Raw genomic sequence first — 6,143 nt, 5'->3', positions numbered from 1 at the left:
ATATCTTCAGCCAAAACAAGGTCAGGAGCTGACTATGGAACTGATGATCAATTGCTTATATGCAAATTCAAGTTGCAGATGAAGAAAATTAAAACAAGTCCATGGGAGCCAAAATATGACCTTGATGTCATACCACCTGAATTTTGAGACCATCTGAAGAATTTATTTGATGCACTGAACACCAATGACTGGAAAACCAAACGAGTTGTGGAATGACAATAAGAACATCATCTGGGAAGGAAGCAAAAGGTCATTAAAAAGACATGAAAGAAGAAAAGATCAAAAGTTATGTCAGAAGAGACTTGGAAACTTGCTCTTGAACAGAGAATAGCTGAATAAATGGAAGAAATGATGAGATAAAAGAGCTGAACAAAAGATTCCAAACAACAGTTAGAGAAGACAAAGTCAGTTATTATAATGAAATGTGCAAAGACTTCGAGTTAAAAAACCAAAAGGAAAGAATATGTGTGGTATTTCTCAAGCTGGAAGAACTGAAGAAAAAATTCAAGCCTCACTTTGCAATATTGAAATATTCTATGGGCAAAATAATGAATGATGCAAGAAACATCAAATGAAGATGGAAGGAATACCAACTCACTGTAGCAAAAACAATTGGTTGATGTCCATCCATTTCAGGATTTGGCATATGATCAAGAACCAATGGTTCTGAAGGAGAAAATCAAAGCGGGAATGAAGGAATTGGAAAAAAAAAAAAAATCTCCAGCAATTGACAGACTATCCATTGTGATATTGAAACAGATGCTGAGCTGGATGCACTTGCTCATCCATGCAAGAAATTTGGAAGACAGCTACTTGGACAGCTGACTGGAAGAGACCCATATTTGTGCCCATTCTCAAGAAAGGTGATCTCACAGAACATGGAAATTATCAAACAATATCATGAATATCATATGCAAGTAAATTTTGGTGAAAAAAATTCAAAAACATTTGCAGCAGTACACTGACAGGGAACTTCCAAATATTCAAGCTGGCTTCAGAAGAGGACATGGAATGAGGGATATCATTGGTGATGCCAGATGGATCTTGGCAAAGAATATCAGAAAGATGCTTACTTGTGGTTTGTTGGCTATGCAAAAGTATTCAACTGTATGGATCATAACAAATCATCGATAATATTGAGAATAATAGGAATTCCAGAACACTTAATTTTGCTCATGAGAAGACTGTACATAGACCAGGAGGCTGTCGTTGGAGCAGAACAAGAGGATACTGCATGGTTTAAAATCAGCAAGGGAGTCTATCAGGGTTGTATACTTTCACCATACTTATTCAATCTCTATGATGATCAAGTAATCCAAGAAACTAGACTACATGAAACAGAATGTGACATCAGGATTAGAGAAAGACTATTTGAAAGCCTGAGAAATGCAGACAACACAACTTTGCTTGCTGAAAGTGAAGATATTTTGAAGCATTTATGGAAGAAGATTAAATACGACAGTCAGCATTATGGATTATACCTCAACCCAAAGAAAATTAAAATCCTCACAACTAGACCAATAAGCATCATCACAATAAATGGAGAAAAGTTTGCAATTGTCAATGATTTCATATTGTTTTATTCCACAATCTACACCAATGGAAGAAGCATTCAAGAAATCCAATGACATATTACAATGGGCAGATATTTTGCAAAAGACCTCTTTCAAGTGCTGAAGAGCAAAGATACCTCTTTGAAGAATAAGGTGTACTTAACCCAAACCATTGTGTTTTCAATTGCCTCATAACCATGTAAAAACTGGACAATGAATAAAGAACATTGAAGAAGAATTGATGCTTCTGACTTGTGTTGTTGGCAAAGAATACTGAAAATACCATGGACTGCCAAAAGAACTAAGAAATCTGACCTGGAGTAAGTGCAGTAAGAATGCCCTTTGGAAGCCAGAATGGCACACACACACACACACACACACACATATAATGTGTGTGTGTGTGTGTGTATACACATATATGTTTTTATTGTTACATGCCGTCGAGTAGGACCTGACTCATATATGTAGTGAGCGCTGGTGGCACAGTGTCTAAGGCATTTGAGTGGTATTCAGGAGGTTGGTGCTTCAAACCCACCAGCCACTCCATGGAAAGAAGATGGGACAATCTTCTGTAAAGATTTACCGCCTCATAAACCCAACAGATGTTGTTAAGAGTTAGAAATAACTCTATGGCAGTGAATTTGGTTTTGGTTTAGGTTATACATATATATGGATTATGTAGCATTGATAGATAGATAAATAGAGAGAGAGAGAGAGAGATAAATAGATTCATATTTTGATTTAAAGCTAGAGAATTTTGAAAATCTAATTTCTTTGCACCACATTGATCTAATATTCTGGTGATGAAATTTGTTTCTGACATGTAAAAATTCTAAAGTTGCATGTTTATACTGTTAAACTTTATAAAATGCTAAATATACTAGCTTTTAGTATAAAGCAACTGCTTTTTTTTAATCTCTGTGTTAATAAAACATATTTCTTTAAGATCTTCATTTTTAAGAATTTATGCTATATTACACATGCAAAATATTTACCCTCTATATTTGGTGTAGAAGTAAATTAAGTGAAAAGTATTACAAATTACATATTGTTATAAACATTTCAAAATGTATTTATTTAAAAATAGCTGTAGGTGGTGTTTATTTTACAGTTATTTTTGGCTTCAATTTATTTCTTACAAATATGGACCTCTAATTATTTTGTATATACATATAGTTCCTAAAGTCTCGTAAACTAGACACAAAGCTTACTATAGATTGAAAGTGTATTTATAACCCTACTAGTTATAAAGGAGCTCTGGTGGCATAGTGTCTAAGACATTTGCCTGCTAACCAGGAGGCTGATGGTTTAAACCCATCAGCCACTCCTGGGAAGGAAGGTAGGGCAATCTACTTCCATAGTGATACCACCTCAGAAACCCAAGGAGGGGTCGCTATGAGTTGGATCCAAGTGCACAGCAGTAAGTTTGGTTTGGTTGGGTTACTAGCTATAAAAAAGACAAATAAGTGTTTAATATCAAAATAAGACATTTTATTTTTGGTGAGAATAAAATGAGGAGATTTTGAAGAATTCTGCACGAATGTTGTTAACACAGCAATAGTAAGCAAACTGAAAATAACAGTAGAGAGTAAGATATTTGAAAAGAAATAAAGACAGAAGAGAGTTTGCAATAAAAAATTGAATTATTAATTGGACATTTTAAAAAAAGACAATCAGATTGAGACAAGCAAAATGAATCACAATTAGTATGAGACAAGCAAATCTCATAGATATAACTAATTTCAAAGTTTTGGTTTAAAGATTATGAAAATAAATTTAGAGCTATAATGTGACTTTCACAAAGAAATATAGCTCACTTCAAGGCTAAACTAAGAGTAGAATACAATGCTTTTCAACTCACAATCCAGAGTTCCGTCCTTGTCTTTTTTTTTCTCCTGAGATTTTAATAGCAACATTTTATCATATCTTAAATTTCATTTGTTGTTGTTGTTGTTTGCTGTCAAGTCGGCCCCGACTCATAGCGACCCCTCCTTTTCTGAGTTTAATACAATTACGACACATAGCAGTTAAAAATATTGATAGCCTCCATTTTTAATTAACATTGAACGAGTAAATTTATAATTTATATGAGCATTTATTTTGCCAGGAATTTTCCTTTGGGAGAATAGTAATATAGTTTATGAAACATTTCAGTCTAGTTATAATGTCTGGCTTTTAGTTAAATACCTGGAATACTCCTCAAGCCAAGTTCTAATCTTAGAAGTAGTGTGGAGATTCAATGACCTAGAGTTGGGAAATCTGAAATTAATCTAAGCTTGACCAAAAATGAACTCTTTGACCTTGAAAGAAACCTTTAAACTATCTGGGTTTCAGTTTCTTTATCTGTAAATTGAAAAAGCAGTACAGTGACACTTTAGGTCTCCTCAGTCCCCAACAATCATTACTTCAATCACCTTTAATCTCTACAGATTCCAGAGCTTCATATGATGAACTCTAGAGGTTTACATGCCAACCATGATGTATTGTTATTCAAACAAGTCCTGAACCCACTAGGATATTTGGAATAGTAAATTTCAAGAGTTTTTTAATCTGACAGGGTTAAAAGATTCTCGACTCTTTTATATCCACACTACTAAGCTTATCACAGATGCTGAAGTTCTTAGTTATTTGTTTAGTTATGATGTCTTAGGTATTTTTTCTTGGTATTTTTGTTTACATTTATGTTCAATTAGGATCATAATAACACCTCAGTCAGGTATTATTGTGAGGATAAAATGTTATAAAAGTGTCAGAAACATTAAACTTAAAAATATTGACTGTTATAATTTATCTCCTCAATGTGATCACCTTGATATAGAAATGTTTACGATTTATTATTTGTGTATTTAGCACTTGTTATATAACTGCCACTCAGTAGTGGCCAAACATTTGATTTAAAATATCTTTTAATGGTATAATAATGGTGTAACAACTATGATTTTTTTATCCTCATTCAGGAAATACTGTATTAAAGATATTTCTTTCCAATGTAGAAGCATTCAAGCCAGAACACAATAAAAATATTTATTTATCTCAATATTTCTCTAGTATTTTTAAACTGAATTAAAAACAGGGTATCTACCCAAACTGTATCAAAAAAAAAAAGAAAAAAAGAAACAATAAACACATTACAAGTCACAAAAATGTACTCAACAAATTTGTCTTTTTCTTTCCTTTCTTTGTTTTTCTTTCTTTTCTTTTTTCTCTCCTCCTCCTCTTCCTCTCCCTCCTCCTCCTCCTCTTGCTCCTCTTCTTCTTCTCCACTTCCTTTTCCTTGTCCCCCTCCTCCTCCTTCTTTTTTTTTCTCTTAGCTCCCTAAATCTTATTTTCATATTCCTGTTTTTCAGATCATTTCACCGTGAAACCTTACCAGATTCCCTTTTAGTCTGTTAAATCAGAATGTCTCCTGACATTCTCAGAATGAAAAAAAAAATACACTTTTTATGAAGAGTATTATAATTCTTCAAAATTTCCATCCAGAGATGCTATAAAGGCAAACTAGAATTATGCAAATCAGAAAAACTGACTTAAAAATTTACTTTGGAGATACCAAACCTCCATTTATGTCATCAGGGAAAAAAAAAAAAAAAAAAAAAAACACTTTGTTCAGAGAAAACCTGATGGATTGAGTACAAAAAATGAGGTTAAGACCTTGAAAAAGTGAAAGCAAAATCCAAGCAGAGAATGAAATGAAAGGTCAGTATGGTAGGCAAGGAAAAATTATCAGAAAGTTGCATGGTGGAAAAAGGTATCATTATCCTTGCAGTCATACCTGAGAATTTCAATATTTTCATGAGAAAGAACTAGAAATTGTAGCAGAAATCAACTGAGTAGTTTTCAACTTTTATTCATACATATATACATACATATATATATATATAATCCCATCACTGACAGCTTTGTACTTTTAGAATAAATCTTGACAAATTCTTTTTGAAAAGGAATGTAAAGTTATTCCTCTTCAACAATGTATATCTATATCTCCACATATCTGTGTTTCATCATATAAATATATATACATACAAACACACACACACACACATATACATATATATGTATATACATTATATGCTATACCCAAACCAAATCCACTGCAGTGGAGTTGATTTCAATTCATAGCAACACCCATTGGGTTTCCAAGGGAGTAAATCTTTATAGAAGTAGATTGTCTAGCCTTGCTTCTGTGGAGTGGCTGGTCGGTTTGAACAAGCAAGCTTCTGAGCTTCTGCTTAGCAGTCATTGAGTCAATTCCTACTCACATCAACTCCATATGTGACATATAGAACTACCTATGGATTTTCTTCATTGTAATTTTTATGGAGACAGATCACCATATCTTTCTCTTGTGGAGTCACTGGGTGTGTTCAAACTGACATGTATGTCTGTGTATATATATATATAGCTCTGGTAGCATAGTGGCTAAGACACTTGCCTGCTAACCAGACGGCTGGCAGTTCAAACCTACTAGCCACTCTTCGGAAGGAAGGTTGGGCAATCCTACTTCTGTAGTGATTACTGCCTCGGAAACCCAAGGAGGGGTCACTATGAGTCGGGTTTGACTCGACGGCACATAACAACAACAACAAACGT

The sequence above is a fragment of the Orycteropus afer genome, unplaced genomic scaffold (genome assembly GCF_000298275.1).
Source record: "Orycteropus afer afer isolate SDZICR_OR568_19922 unplaced genomic scaffold, OryAfe1.0 scaffold00328, whole genome shotgun sequence".
Classification (NCBI taxonomy): domain Eukaryota; kingdom Metazoa; phylum Chordata; class Mammalia; order Tubulidentata; family Orycteropodidae; genus Orycteropus; species Orycteropus afer.
The sequence above is the reverse complement of the archived record's forward strand: the minus strand, read 5'-3'. Positions refer to the sequence as shown.